Consider the following 15453-nt stretch of genomic DNA (forward strand, 5'->3'; position numbering starts at 1 on the left):
TCCTATCAGAGGTCTCCACCCTGATTGGGGGCGTGTCTGTACGTCTAATGATCCTATTACAGAGTCAGCTGACTGGGTGACAGTGACAGGAGCTGTTGTTATGACGATGAGCAGTCACGCCTCCCATCACTGTCAGCAATGAATAATATAATCACACACACACACTATATATATATAGACACATAGTGTTTGTGGGGATCTCCTATATATACATGTGCTGGATCTATTGTGTGTGTGTATATATATATATATAAAGGTCTTGAAAACTTTTAGGGCGTCTCACCAGTCAGTCAAAAATGTCACCAGTCAGCATGACCGGACTATCGGCCTTGCAATTTATGTTAGCATTTTTTGGGGACACATAGAGCCTTGGTTCTCAACTGGTGGGTCGTGACCCAAAAGTGGGTCGCGACCCCGTGTTCAGTGGGTCGCCGCGTGCCTTCCACTTTTCTAGGTGAGAGGCTCCTCTGCCTCCCCCTAGCGCAGCGCTGTCAGTTCTCGGCGCTGAGCAGCCATTCAGAATATGCTGCATGGCTGCGAGGGAGCTCAATCCATACGCGCATTGCTCACAGCTCCATAATAGAAGTCACCAGCACTCGATGAACACTTTGCAATAGCCAATAGCAAACTAGCTATTGCACCCGCCCTCTGCTGCTTTCAATCACCAGAAGAGGACCTGATAGAAAAATTCAGGTCCCCCTCTGCTGATTGACAGCAGCAGTGGGCGGCAGCATTAGCTAGTTTGCTATTGGCTATTGCAAAGTGAAATAGCCAATAGGAATCTAGCTATGCAATCGTATGCCTTTCTTTTCTTTTCTGACTGACAGTCAAATTCTAACTGTAGGAACCGGAGCCTGAAGAATCCATGTCACTATACCTAGTAATACCTGTGTTCAGCCTGCAGGTGGCAGCACATCTCCACTCACCTCCAGAGCACCCCAGGAGCTCCGCAGTCCAGCTTCACCCCCCCTATAGGACATGGAGGCCAACTATTACTTGAGGAGGACAGCCCAGGGGGTGAGTTTGTAAGCTCTATATGGAATTTTCATAATTATAATGTAACTCTTGGCAAGGGTGTGTGTCTGAGTCCAGCCCAATGTAACATGGTTTTCTTACCTGGTGATCATGTCGGTATGTCCATTATTGAAATGAACTTTCAAAAAGAAAAACAAACAATTTAAAGTGCAACTCCAACTGACAATTTGTAAAACGTTGTAGCAACAATTTTGGGGCAAAAAGGTTTAAACCAAATAAAACCTCATCTTCAACAAGACAGTTTACAAACTTGTAGATGGATCTGGGTATTAGGAGTGGGATAGAACTTACGGAAATTTAATACGGAAATACAGATTTATTTTTAGTTTTGACCATAGATGCCCTTTAAAAGAATTTTACTATTGGCGGGATCAACAGGTAATGCAATGTGTAATGGAGGGCTCAGAAAAAAAAATGATGCTTTATTTAATGCTAATGAGAGATAGGGGGGAGCGGCAGGGGGCTGTCTTGCCTGGGGCAGCACAAAGTGTAAATACGCCGCTGATAACATGCCAGGGGATATCTACTTCTGGGCATTTCGTCTCTGGACAGTGCCCTGGCACTAGGCCTCATGTTTTTCGTCTTCTGTGCGGGCTATTGCCCCAGGCACTTTTCGCCCCCCTGTGATTTGTTGGCCTGCGGCCATATCTGAGTATCCCTAGAGTTTAACGTTCAATGCTGTCAAGTGACAGCCTAATAACACTAATAACAACTTTTGTTTTACCAGTTTAGATCCACCGGCTTCTTTCCGCTCCGCCTCTCCGCTCTCGCCCCGTTGTCTCCTCCGAAAGTCTCCCCCTCTTGAATAGTCCTCCTTTCAAATGCTCCGAAGGTCCGCCGATAATAGCATAGAACATCCCGTGTCTCACATTTTTTAAACTTTTCTTATGTTTTACACCCTCTTTCCCCCTCCTGACTTGTGTGATCAAGAGACCTTCTATTCTATTCCTGAGTGACATTCTGGTTGTCGTGGGGGGTTTGCCATGGGTTCCTTGGGGAGGGCTAGCCGACCCAAAGAGTTCCCCAATTCACCTTCTAGATACCACTTGGAATAACGGAAAGGAAGGACTATCTTGTGAATTTCCTTATCTTTTAGTTGCGTCTGTAAAAAAGGGCTCCACCTATCAAAGAATTTTGTTATGCTCTCTTCCCCATCCATGGTGGCTCCCAGCCTCTCCTGCCGCATACCGTAGTTGTTTTCAGCATATCCAATAGTTGGTTTATATGGGGAGGATCCGGGACTTACCCACAAGGATACCGCTGCCGCCCCTCTGCGCCCTGCCCCCCCGAGGCCGGGCCTCGGTGGCCTTGTGGGGAATCCGGGCCTACCAGCAGGGCAGTCCCTATAATAAGGGAGCCTGAGGCTGTTACCTCTGGTGGCATCTCTTTGGGACACTTGAGGGGGGCAGAAGGCTGCTGCACAATGTTTGCAGTGTGCCTGACGCCCCCTTTTTGGCCAGAGCGTCCCAGGTTGCTAAGATAGTTGAAGAACGTCACCAGCACACCGAAGCGCTAATTAGAGCAGTTTAAGTGTTAATTTTTTGCAGAATGCTGTCCCTCATATGCAAGCGCATTCGGGACCACGCAGGACCCCTTCATCAGGCTCCGAAAGCGCTTGCATATGAGGGACAGCATTCTCCAATAAAAGAACACTTAGGCCCCGTTCACACTTAGCGATTTATTGCGCGGTAATTCCCGTGATATCGCGGCTATTTACCGTGCGATATCGCTCTCCAATGCTTCTCAATGGGGCAAAGGGTTCTGCTGTCGCGGGTCGTGCGTCGCTACAGCAGGACCCTTTTTGGAGCGGATTTAGCCGCGATTCAAGCTTGCTCAATGCAAGCATTTGCGCAATATCACGCGACAAATCGCGCTATATCGAGCAAAATGCAAATCGCGCGACAAACGCACGATTTGCGAATCGCGCAGTGTAAATGGGGCCTTAAACTGCTGTAACTATCGCTTCGGTGGGCTGGTGACGTTCTTCAACTATCTGCATGTGGCGGCGCCATCCCCAGTCATTTCCAGCACCCGCTGGTACATCCACATGGGGTAAGGTGTGCAGCAAGGATCCTTTCCAGGTTGCTAAGAGCCGTGTGCGGAGATGTGTAAGGGCCAGTTGGAGGGCCAGAGATGTGTAAGGGCCAGTTGGAGGGCCAGATATGTGTAAGGGCCAGCCTGCTCTTAGCAATCCAGGATGCTCTAGCCAGCATCCCGCCAAGCTCCGGCCAATCAGTGACTTCAGTGGTTGCCAGTAGCTCAGCATGCTGAACCAGTTATGTCCTGATTGCCAGGAACTTGGCAGGACGCCGGCAGGAGCATGGTGGAACACCACCCGCTGGGCCGCCTCAGGTAGCAAAAAGCCTTGCGCCACCCCTGTTGCCCCACATTCCACTTTAAGCAGCATGGGTTTTAGACTCCAGGAAATAGATGTAAGACGGGTGCTGCCACCTGATGGTACCTTCTACGACGTCTATGGGACAGTTTCTAATCTTTCAAGATGCCTCAGGTAAACTATAATGATATATTTCATTATTTTAGAGGAGTTTGTTCAACTTACTGACCTCTCTTTCTCTTGAGGAAGTGAACAGGTAATGCTGGCTCCTAGGATTGTCCTATTGCTATTGCTATCCAGTAGCAGAGCAGTCATGTTTGTACAGGTTATCTGGTTACTGGGCTGGTTGCCTCTACACACCAGAGGAGTCCCACAGTTGTTTTTAGTTTTGTAGTGTAAAACAACGGACCTGAGATAAACTCCTAAACCTTGTGGACGCCTTCCCAGAAGAGTTGAAGCTGTTATAGCGGCAAAGGGCGGAGCCAACCCAATACTGAAACCTACGGACTAAGACGGGGATGCCATTAGAAGGCGGAGCCAACCCAATACTGAAACCGACGGACTAAGACTGGGATGCCATTAAAGTTCATGTGCGTGTAAAGTCCGGCGTCCCAATACTTTTGGTAATCTAGTGTAGATGTTCCTCACCACATGCTTAGATACACTTTTATTCCAACGTGGGGTCAGATAGGAAATCAACAAAGAAACATTTCAGGGGCCTGAAATTACACCCTACATCTGAACTAACAAGACATTATTGAAGAGTATTTAAATTAATGCATTTTATTGATTTAAATACTCATTTATTATGTTGTCTTAGCCCCGATGAAGGGAGCAATTTTGGATCCCCAAAACAAGTTGACTTCCTCATTTTATTTTCTCCCTGACCTTTCATTGGAATAAAATTGCCTCTAGACGATTACATTGTGGTGTGGCCCTTCCATCTCAGATCCTCCCGCTGTCTCTGACTTTACTGACCCAGAACAAAGTAAAAAAGTTAAGAAGAAAGTCATGTCAGCAACAGGATTGTTTGTTCCTAAATACACTTCCATTGGTATAAAACAAAGGCCGGCCCTTGGGTACTAAGCAATGTTGGCAGAAGCAGCTCTGAGGTCAAAGGTTAACATCCAATATTCTATAAATGAATACAAGACAGCCGGGTTATTAATCAGATTTAATGTTATAAGTAGCATTAGGCTCATTATACATTGTCACGCAGAGTTGTTACATTGTAATGCAGCATTTTATTAACCAGCAAGGAAGTAAAGAGCGCGTACCTCTGTACATGTGATTGATAAGGCTTCCTACAGACGTTAATGTAAAGCATCGAGCACACCCACCTATGAAAGTGTGTCTGTAGGGTGTAAGACATTTCGCAGGGCTTCCCTGGTCACCAAATTAGCAAACAAATGCCCTCTTTAGAACACATGGGAACATTTGGCTAATGTTGAAGTGGAACCTCACCCTTCCCTCACTTATACTAAGTGGCCCGTTCACACCACTAGTGCATTGCAGTGACACATGGAAAACACACAATGCAAGCTTAATACGCCAATACCATGCGTTAAATCCGCTACCGCAATGCACTGGTGTGAATGGGCCCTAAGAAAGTAAAACTTTGGACTGATGACAACAGGTGTCCTCTCTTTTCCATTGGGTGTATGCATCTGCTTTCAAAGGAAATGGTTCTGGCAGGAGATCCCCCCCACCGCAGAACTGTAAAGGGTTGCTGATGACCAATGGGGACAACAGTAACCCCACTTCGTCTCCCTTGCACTTACATGACACCATAGGTCACAGGACCAAGCCTAGGACGTGCACAGTGCATCGTTTTCCCACTAGTCTTTAAAATTCTCCCAGCATATCTTATTAGTGGCACCTCTCGGCTCAGTGCCATTGTAGGTTTTACCAGAATATTAATGTGGGGCAGTAAAGGGAACCCACAGCAGTCCCACCTGTACTATTAGCCTGATCACAGCTGTGACCGCTGCCCTGCACCACTAGGAAGGCTGGAAAGATTCCTCAATACTTTTATTTTTTTCCCTGTAGATGCTCAGAAATATGCCGAATGTCTTGTAAATGCTGAAGGCAGTAAAGGGAACCCAAAGCCAGCCTACCTAGACTATTAAATTGGGTACACACATTTCTGTTTTTCCTCATTCAACCTGCCGGCTGAATTAAGCAATTGGAACAGATTCCTCTTTTAATGCTTACGAGCATTGACCCAGATATCTCCCGCTGTTTACATTGTATTCCGACAGCGGCTTCTGACCACTATCAGGATACCCGACCAGAGCGAGCAGCTTAATGACTGCTCGCTGTGTTTGGCTGAGAATTTTCCGACATGCTCCTTCAAGCTGATCAAGGTATACAGGTCGGAAAGGTGCCAACAGCAGCACCCACGCTTCGAACTTTGGCCAGTACATTAAAAACAGGTCAAAATTTGAAGCGTGTATACCCGGTTTTAGCCTTATCATAGATGGGACCACTGTCCTGCACCTCTAGGAAGCCCATAATAATTCCTCACCTCTTTTCTTTTTGCCCTCTAGATCTTTAGAAAATTGCTTCATGCTTGATAAATGAATGCCTGGTAAATACTGGGGGCAGTAAAGGGAACTCTCACCAGTCCCATCTAGACTATTATCTTGATCACAGCTGTGACCGTTGTCCTGGCATATATAAGGGGTAGTAAAGGGAACCCACACCAGTCCCATCTGGACTATTATCTTGATCACAGCGGTGACCGTTGTCCTGGCATATATAAGGGGTAGTAAAGGGAACCCACACCAGTCCCATCGAGACTATTATCTTGATCACAGCTGTGACCGTTGTCCTACACCACAAGGGAGCCTTAGGAAGATTCCTTAGCTCCTTTCCTATTGCCCTGTAGATGAATGGAAAATTGCTGAATGCCTGGCATATATTAGGGGTAGTAAAGGGAACCCACACCAGTCCCATCTAGACTATTATCCTGATCACAGCTGTGACCGTTGTCCTGTACCACAAGAGGAACATTCCTCAGCTCCTTTCCTTTTGCCCTGTAGATGTATAGAAAATTGCTGAATGCCTGATAAACGCCACGGGGGCATCTGACAACCCAGAAAAATGTCAGTGTGTACAAAGCCTTGCATAGATACTGGAAGACACCACATGTATAAACTCTCCCTGGAACAAAATCAGTAAAATATCATATCGAAGAATATCAGCTGATAATATATGAATTTAGTCATTTGTAATCAGTTTATTTGTTTTGTAATCAAGTCACTGGACCCTAAATTATTCCCCAGGTTAACATCGGTTATATCATCATATCATTGTGGTTTTGATTGATATCATTATCTACATTGTGCTTGATCATGACATTTTTGCCAATCTGAACGTGAACTTTTGATTTGCTCAACAGGATCACTTTAAGGATTTCCTTACCAGCAGTACATACTTACCTTTCATTAAAGGAGAACTATGGGGTCAGTGTTTTCCCCATAATTCTCCTCAGGTTCACGGGAGGACACAAACTAGCGTCCTCATGTGACCCAAAGCTCAGTATACTGAGACCTCCGCAGCCAGGACGGATCCCCGTCGGCTCGAACTATGAGGATGAGTGATTTTCACTTCCCTCGTAGTTCTCCTTTAACTCACCACTGTGTGTTTGGCCACTGAGAGTGAAGAGAAAGTACTCAGTACGTCTTGGTATGGGTATCATGTGACTTCTTCAAGACTCTGGTTCATGGTGAGTGGTCGCACCCAACTGTCACTTAAAGGTGGGTAGAGAGCTTTATTTGGAGGTTGCACTTTCTTCGTTCCCGGTACCTGAACGCCGCATGGAACAGTGAATGGAAGGTAATATTAGAATTTTACCCATTTGTTGGCTTGGTAAAACTTTGTTAGGTTCTCCTGAAGAACATAATGAGAACTTGGTTTAAGTCGGGACCACATTTTGAAGTGGACTTGCTAAGTTTAAATTGCAACAGGAGATGCATCCAGGATCAGAACCCTCTTCCATTAGCCCTGAAGAGGGAAATGGATCCAAACACCTCCCTGTTATCCCTCCAAGATCTACTGTACTTAAAACTTTTAGATCAGATTAGGTCAGGACCAGGCATTGTATCTCTTCCCTCGGCTCATCCAGCCAACCTATCAGGCTGGTAGGTAGGGCAGGGTGGAGGCGGGGCAGTGGCAGGCAGGGGGTGGGGCACTGTAGGCCGGAGGTGTGACATTGTTAGCCCGGAGGCGGAGCAGTGTCAGGCTGGGAGTGGAGCACTGGAGGTGGAGCAGTCTGGCTGGGGGTCTGACACTGTAAGCTGGAGGCGGGGCAGTTTAAGGAGATGGAGGGTGGGCAGTCTGGCTGGGGGTGGGACACTGTAGGCTGGAGGTGGGGCAGTGTAAGGATGGAGGTGGGGCAGTCTGGCTGGGGGTGGGACACTGTAGGCTGGAGGGGGGTAGTGTAAAGCTGGAGGGGGAGCAATCTGTACTGTAAGGATGAAGGGAGGAACACTGCAACCATAGATACAGCAGAGGTGGGGGATGAAAGATAGTACATGGATTATGTTACATCGTTTAGCTGATTATTAAGATTATATTGACGATTACAAAGTGCTTCTAAAACAAACATTCATTTCATTTAGGATGGAGTAGGAAATGGCTAAAGCCCCTGTCATGTTTATTTCTGTCCATCTGCATCTTATTGTAGAGATTTCCCTTTACTTCCTGCCCTGTGGACACAACAGGAAGTGAGAAGATATCCCCTCTGTTACGGGAACCCCTCTATACCTGTTCTGGGGATACATTTCAGAATTTCTCCAAAGGGGATGCAGACAGCAGTAAAATATCTGACATGGGTTCAGACCCTGCACCCTCCCCCCCCTTACCCTTCCATCCAAAACAAAAGGTTGTGACTTTAGAAATTCTTTTTAGCAGTTGGGTTGGAGTTGCCCTTTAACACTCCAGAATTACTGTTTTATCTGCTGCTGCTGCTCCTCTGGAATGTGCTGATAAACCTTAATTTCGCAGAACGACACTATCCCCGAATGGCCGACATGTTTAACGGTCACGTAGCGGCCTTGCATCCCGTTGCAGAAGTAGGTCTTGAGAGGCTCTGAGCGCGAGACCTCGGTGATGGCGGCACATCTGCGGGAGAAATATCGCCAATGTTAAGATATGGTGATGAGTATCGATGGCGGAATTTCACACTATATTCCGGAGGCCTGTCTTCCTTTTAGATTGTAAGCTCTTCTGGGAACCCGATGCCTGATGTTTACTCTATTCATATTACAGCCATGCTGTATCTCCTTCTATATCCATCAGTGAAAATAAAAGTCATGTGTGAAAAGTGTCGCTCAGTAGCGTCCTGTCTGCTGAGATGGACAATCACCACCCAAAGCTGATCATTCGAGTTGTGCTCATACGTTTACATACCGCGGACAGTCAGAAGCAACACATAGTTTATATAATGGGGGGGGGGCGAAAAAAAAATTCTGCCCCGGGCGCCCAGAACTCTGGTTACGCCACTGCATAGGATGTAGTATGGGCAGGGCCGGATTTACCCTCCCTGCTGCCCCAAGGCCAGGTTTCTCAATGCTCCCCCCTCCCCCTCACCCATGCAGAATGGCAACCGGGTGCCCGCCCGGCTTGCGTTCCAATGCGTTTTAGAGGCCGAACACTCTGGAACGCAGACTTTGTGGTGTAAACCGGTCTTCTCTTCTCTCTCCTCTCTCTCTGCTGTCTCTTCTCTTACTTTCTCTGCTGTCTCTCTCCTGTCTGTCATTTCTTACCTCCACTGCAGCAGCTTCCCAGGTCTCCTCTCTCCTTCCCGTCTGCGGCGTCTGGTCACATTCAGCCGCACGAGCAGCGCGGGAGGACAGGACACAGGTCAGTGAGCCGATCGCGGTCTACCAGCGCTCGCTTTGCGTTCTACCTAATGGGCACCCCTGGCTTACACCATAGAGAGTCAATGTTTCCCCATCTGTTGAGCAATTGGGTCACTTTTAGGTCTCGTTCACACCTAGGCGATTCGCGCGTTTCCGAAGGCTACTTGGCTGTATCCCAATGGAAACGCGCAACAAAACGGCCCAAAGTAGTACCTGTGCCTTTTCAGGCATGGGCCGTTTTGAAGCGCGTTAGGGACGGGCGGAAATACGGCAAGGTGGGAACGAGACCATTGAATACAATGGGATTTATATTTTTGAGCGTTTTGTAGAGCGTTCGTCGAGCGTAGAACGCGCTACAAAACGTTCAGGTGTGAACGAGGGCTTAATAGGGCCCATTCACACCTATGCATGGGGCTTCCAATATTGGAATAGAGGCAATACTCCTGTACAGGGCCCACATTGGGTCAGCAGGGGAGCCCAGGCCCATTAGGGGCTGCTTGTCCCGTGATGTGAGAACTTTGTCCCATCACCAACTCTATAACGTGAGCGTCCAACTTAATCGGATATTGTGCAATATATTTTGTCCCGTGACGTAGGCTATGGGTGCTAGGGGTGAGGGTACTTCAGCCGTCAGATAGGCTGTATAGGGCCCCACAATTTCTAATGGCAGCCCTGCCTATGCATGTAGTAACAGGGCTCTGGGTATGCATGTTGCCAAACAAACCCACCCGTCCCTCAGCACACAAGGAATCAAGAACATATATGTATCTTTGCGGTGTGCTTGAAAAAAATGGTGGCCGGTATAATTTTGGGGCAGTGGATGCGCTTTGGGGCCCATTAAAACATGAATGGGGAACACATGTCAATGCTTCAAAAAATACATGTCAAAGGGTCAATGGGACCCCAACGGCTAATCGGCAGCAAGTAATAATGGATTGGTGATAGGGATATGGTGGGCTTACTTTGGGTTTTTGTAGTCTGGAGAATCTCCAATCAGGATCTCGGCGTCTTTCATGCAATCCCAGCAGCTGTCGGTTCTCAGCACAATTTTCACTATGCCGATGAAGTAGCTCTCTTCCAAGTCCAACGACCACCAGGGTTCATACTCTAGGTTGGTAGTGGTGCAGGTGAATAACGTATTGTTTGTCTCAGAGATGCCGTCCACTGCCCGCTCCGGTCCAGGGTGCGGGATGCTGGAGAAGGCGGAGCTCTGGCAGACCCTCCCGAAGAGTGCCAGGTTGACGGCTGGAACGAGAAGAAGACACAGCTGATTCATTTACATCCATCAATTTCAAAGTTCCCTCAGCCACCTTCTCTTGTCGTTGGGTTATACGTTTGCCCAGCAGCCCTGGCCACCATTATAGATCTCCTGTGTGTGTTGACTCCGTTGCCCATCCCGTTGCCCATCCCGTTGCCCATCCCGTTGCCCATCCCGAGACTTCCAACAAGTGTCCTTGGAAATGTCTGACCCTGGAGGGGTCCCTGGTTTCCAGGACCAGCAGACTTCAAGACGATCTAGTTTTATTTTAACTGTTCATGATCACTGGATGGAACTTTTTGGAGGTGGGAACTGAACTGGGCTGAGGGGTAGGAAAAAGAGGCAAAACGCCCTTGGGCAAGAGAAGGGGGTGCAAAAGGGGCAGAACCTACCACATATGTTGCTGAGGTGGTTCACTGCCCAACTCATAGTCAGTAGCAGACTTCCTATACAGAAATAACCCGCTGAGTGCAAGCAACGGCCTACATCATGAACATTTCTTCATACTATGGAGCTGTCTGTGGCCAGTCATAGTGCAATGAGCACCTGGTCTGGACCTCTAGATGTTTAGAAGCCTCCGTTTGTCTGATTCTACCTCAGCTCAGGAAGCCAACTAGCAGCCTGACCCTGATCCTAGCCACCATCTGTAGCAGGTCCCTTCCCATGGCCAGGACCCTTTGGGACCCCCGTAATCTCAGGCAGACTACTCTACAGCCAATGCGCCCTATTTCCCCTCCAAAACACTGATGAACTTTTCGGGGGTAAGAGGTACTCACAGTTCGGGTTCACATTGCAGATGTCAGATCTCGTAACGTCTATCAGTCCGCAGAGGAAGAGAGCAACTAGAATCTTCATTCTGCTAACAACAGATAGTAAAAGTACATGTTAAATCCGACCTCCGTCCTCCCCTTCAGTCTTCTATCCGACCTCCGTCCTTCCCTTCAGTCTTCTATCTGACCTCCGGCCTTCCCTTCAGTCTTCTATCTGACCTCCGGCCTTCCCTTCAGTCTTCTATCTGACCTCCGGCCTTCCCTTCAGTCTTCTATCTGACCTCCGGCCTTCCCTTCAGTCTTCTATCTGACCTCCGGCCTTCCCTTCAGTCTTCTATCTGACCTCCGGCCTTCCCTTCAGTCTTCTATCTGACCTCCGGCCTTCCCTTCAGTCTTCTATCTGACCTCCGGCCTTCCCTTCAGTCTTCTATCTGACCTCCGGCCTTCCCTTCAGTCTTCTATCTGACCTCCGGCCTTCCCTTCAGTCTTCTATCTGACCTCCGGCCTTCCCTTCAGTCTTCTATCTGACCTCCGGCCTTCCCTTCAGTCTTCTATCTGACCTCCGGCCTTCCCTTCAGTCTTCTATCTGACCTCCGGCCTTCCCTTCAGTCTTCTATCTGACCTCCGGCCTTCCCTTCAGTCTTCTATCTGACCTCCGGCCTTCCCTTCAGTCTTCTATCTGACCTCCGGCCTTCCCTTCAGTCTTCTATCTGACCTCCGGCCTTCCCTTCAGTCTTCTATCTGACCTCCGGCCTTCCCTTCAGTCTTCTATCTGACCTCCGGCCTTCCCTTCAGTCTTCTATCTGACCTCCGGCCTTCCCTTCAGTCTTCTATCTGACCTCCGGCCTTCCCTTCAGTCTTCTATCTGACCTCCGGCCTTCCCTTCAGTCTTCTATCTGACCTCCGGCCTTCCCTTCAGTCTTCTATCTGACCTCCGGCCTTCCCTTCAGTCTTCTATCTGACCTCCGGCCTTCCCTTCAGTCTTCTATCTGACCTCCGGCCTTCCCTTCAGTCTTCTATCTGACCTCCGGCCTTCCCTTCAGTCTTCTATCTGACCTCCGGCCTTCCCTTCAGTCTTCTATCTGACCTCCGGCCTTCCCTTCAGTCTTCTATCTGACCTCCGGCCTTCCCTTCAGTCTTCTATCTGACCTCCGGCCTTCCCTTCAGTCTTCTATCTGACCTCCGGCCTTCCCTTCAGTCTTCTATCTGACCTCCGGCCTTCCCTTCAGTCTTCTATCTGACCTCCGGCCTTCCCTTCAGTCTTCTATCTGACCTCCGGCCTTCCCTTCAGTCTTCTATCTGACCTCCGGCCTTCCCTTCAGTCTTCTATCTGACCTCCGGCCTTCCCTTCAGTCTTCTATCTGACCTCCGGCCTTCCCTTCAGTCTTCTATCTGACCTCCGGCCTTCCCTTCAGTCTTCTATCTGACCTCCGGCCTTCCCTTCAGTCTTCTATCTGACCTCCGGCCTTCCCTTCAGTCTTCTATCTGACCTCCGGCCTTCCCTTCAGTCTTCTATCTGACCTCCGGCCTTCCCTTCAGTCTTCTATCTGACCTCCGGCCTTCCCTTCAGTCTTCTATCTGACCTCCGGCCTTCCCTTCAGTCTTCTATCTGACCTCCGGCCTTCCCTTCAGTCTTCTATCTGACCTCCGGCCTTCCCTTCAGTCTTCTATCTGACCTCCGGCCTTCCCTTCAGTCTTCTATCTGACCTCCGGCCTTCCCTTCAGTCTTCTATCTGACCTCCGGCCTTCCCTTCAGTCTTCTATCTGACCTCCGGCCTTCCCTTCAGTCTTCTATCTGACCTCCGGCCTTCCCTTCAGTCTTCTATCTGACCTCCGGCCTTCCCTTCAGTCTTCTATCTGACCTCCGGCCTTCCCTTCAGTCTTCTATCTGACCTCCGTCCTTCCCTTCAGTCTTCTATCCGACCTCCGTCCTTCCCTTCAGTCTTCTATCTGACCTGCGTCCTTCCCTTCAGTCTGATTTCATTGCACACTGTGAACTTCTCACAATGTGCTTTAGAAGCTGCAGCAAGTCAGATAGAGCCCGCCTCATTCCTTGGCTGCAGGACACCCAGCATCATCTAGCCCTTTCTTCCCCAGCCTGACTGTTGCTAGCCCCGCCCCTTTCACACATTGGATTTCAGATCTGCATGATTTCCTCCTTCCAGTCTGGGTATAATACATGTCATATGATTTCTGCATACAAGTGTCATTTCCCCGGGGGGGGGGGATTACACACTCACCTGTCTGCGTCACCTGAAAGGTTGCGATGATGTCGGTTTCACTGGATCGGCTAAAACACAAAGTAACAATTTTGTCTTTTGGTTTCCCGGTGAACATAGAAAAGGGGCGGGGCAAACCCCGGCCCCCCATATGTGGCGGAACTACAAGTCCCATGAGCCATGTCAAGGCTCTGACAGCCACAGGCATGACTCCCAGAGGCAGAAGCAGGATGGGATTTGTAGTTTCACCACAGCTGGAGGGCTGCCGTTTGCCCACCCCTGACATTCCATATACAGGAAGTTGTAGCTTTTGGTCTAAATAACATTTGGCATAAAGACAGGAAATGTAACGACAAAAAGTTCCCAAAACTGACACTGAAAACACCTTTTATGCCGGACCCTGAAAGCCGGGCAGCAAGCGTTCTCAAAGGGAGGTCAGCCAGCAACGGCAGCCTCCTACCAGGGGCGTCCCGAGGCCGGGTGTCACCCGAAGCGGATATAAGGTGACACCCCACCGTGACGTCATCGCGCATGCGCGGCCATCTTATTGATACCTGCCGGTGGCCATCTTGGTGATGGACGCCGGCAGAGAGAAGAGGGAACATCACCCGGTGGGATGAGTTATGCCGCCGGGTCCCCTCCTCTCTCTCCTGACACTGTCGGGCTCTCAGTCCATGTCGACTTTTCAGAGGGGGGTGACACCAAAATGACCGCCAGTCATTTTGGTGACACCCCTCAAATGGTGTCACCCGGGTGCGGGCCACACCCCCCTTCAGACGCCACTGCCTCCTACGTCGCTCATGACGGGTGCCCTGTCAGTGGTGTCACAAGAGGGGTGCCGGGGGTGTGACACCATCGGAGGGGTGACACCAAAATGACTGGCAGTCATTTTGGTGTCACCCCCCTCTGAAAAGTCGGGCACTCGGTCACGGACTGAGGCCCGACGCTCGAGAGAGAGAGGAGGGGACCCGGCGGCATACCTCATCCCGCGCCGCGTGATGTTCCCTCCTCTCTCTGCCGGCGTCCATCACCAAGATGGCCGCTGGCAGGTAACAGTGGTACCCCGCGTGACGTCATCATGCACGTGCGCGATGACATCACGCACGTACGCGATGACGTCACTGCGGGGTGTCATCCGGTACCCGCACCGGGTGTCACCCTGCCTCGGGACGCCTCTGTTCCCCCGTTACGCCGCATCTAAAACCAACACTGATTGTTTCTTTGGAATAGAGTAGGAAATAGTTAAAACTGCGGTCAGGTTTATTTATTTTCACCATCTGTGTCCCACCGGGGGAGATTCTCCCTCACTTCCTGTCCTGTAGACAAAACAGGAAGTGAGAGGATATCTCTCCAAAGAGGTTGTCACTGGAATAGGTGTCCCTATTGGAAGATTTCCTGTGTCCATTCATCATTTGGGACAGTTTTCCTTGTGAAATAGTCAACATGTCAGAAATACAGACACTTTCATTTTTATTGTGTACAAAATAACAAACTATATAAATAAAATAAAAATCCCCTTTTCTCCTCAGAACCCGGCGCTCATAGCTGACCCAGAGGAAGGCTGCGTCCCATGTGACCGCCCTGGGGCCCAGGGTAGGAGGGGGTCCCCACTAGGGAGGCTGATCGGGGAAGTAAACTGCGAGGTGCCTAGTATAGAAGGGCTGACCTCAGGATCGTCTTAGTCCAGGGGACTCTGACAGCCACAGGCATGACTCCCAGAGGCAGAGGCATGCTGGGATTTGTAGTTAAAGCACAGCTGGAGGGCCGGGGTTGCCCACCCCTGGTCTAGTCACAGATCCCCCTCGGTGCTGGAAGAAGCATTGTCTTCTCTGTCTCAGCCGTGACATCAACCCCCAATGCCTCATACAGACACAGACGGCTGAGGGTTGTAGTTCCACAGAAAAGGAGGCTGGAGCATATAGAAGAATTATATTAGGGTTATAGAGTAAGTGTGTGCAAGAGCATTCAT

The sequence above is a fragment of the Nanorana parkeri genome, unplaced genomic scaffold (genome assembly GCF_000935625.1).
Source record: "Nanorana parkeri isolate BGI_ZX_2015 unplaced genomic scaffold, ASM93562v1 scaffold371, whole genome shotgun sequence".
NCBI classification, from domain to species: Eukaryota; Metazoa; Chordata; class Amphibia; order Anura; family Dicroglossidae; genus Nanorana; species Nanorana parkeri.